Source organism: Apis dorsata, unplaced genomic scaffold (assembly GCF_000469605.1).
Source record: "Apis dorsata unplaced genomic scaffold, Apis dorsata 1.3 scaffold_295, whole genome shotgun sequence".
Lineage (NCBI taxonomy): Eukaryota > Metazoa > Arthropoda > Insecta > Hymenoptera > Apidae > Apis > Apis dorsata.
In genome coordinates this window covers 2,650,985-2,651,454 of record NW_006263570.1, presented here as the reverse complement: position 1 = coordinate 2,651,454, position 470 = coordinate 2,650,985, and positions in this window count along the sequence as shown.

Here is a 470-nt window from a genome sequence, read left to right as displayed (position 1 = left end):
ATTTTCTAACGCGATAAGAAATCTAGATACCGATAATTTACGATACCAATCAATAAATGTGTAACGATTTTTATTCCAGAGCGAATCTCCTTGAACGGGGGGCAATCATAGGCTTTGAAACACTGTATTAGGGCTCGGCACGCTGATGGACGTGCACGCGACTTTCGAAGTTTTTCGCGGGAACTTCCTGTACAGAAGCCCCCGCTACATTATTTATCTTATTTATCGGAGTTTGCGCCATTTTCTGATCAGATCCCGTGATAATGGTCACGTATGACCCGCGTCGGCGGAGACAGCACACAAGGTGGCGTGCCAGAAAATTATTATATGCCTTACTTTGCCGTCTGTCCGCCGAGTGAATATTTTATTAATTCCATAAAGCCCGCCTCTGCACGCGCCGGAAGTATTCTTCGTCGCAGCAAACTTTCGTCGAATTTTCGTTTCGGCCGCGTCGTGCAACGGCTGCGCCA